The following is a 369-nucleotide window of genomic DNA, read 5'->3' as shown; positions in this document are numbered from 1 at the left end:
CAGGCTACAGCAAAAAAACATGACCGTCTTTCGCCTGTAACGTGGAAGGGCTTCTGTCCACTCCCTTCCCGTCAACTTACGTCACCCCAGTTCATCGTCAAAGAGGAATCTCGTGTGCGTGCACGCGCACGTGTGTGCATGCCGTGTGCGTGCAGAAAAAAGTAGGGGCCACTCTTACGGAAGTTGGGAGGTCCTGAGGGCACTTGTTTCGTACCTGCGTGCCTCCACGTAGGGGCACGGTCGTCGGGGTGCTGGAGAAAGGCTCATGGGAACAATACACCCGCTTTTTTCGCGTAGTATTTTATCTCAGTTACGCACACAGTGAATTCTGGGCACTTCGCAAGGTTTTACCCCCTTTTGATGCAATTT

The sequence above is a fragment of the Pteropus vampyrus genome, unplaced genomic scaffold, assembly GCF_000151845.1.
Source record: "Pteropus vampyrus isolate Shadow unplaced genomic scaffold, Pvam_2.0 Scaffold188, whole genome shotgun sequence".
Taxonomy (NCBI): Eukaryota; Metazoa; Chordata; class Mammalia; order Chiroptera; family Pteropodidae; genus Pteropus; species Pteropus vampyrus.
This window is presented reverse-complemented; position numbering follows the sequence as displayed.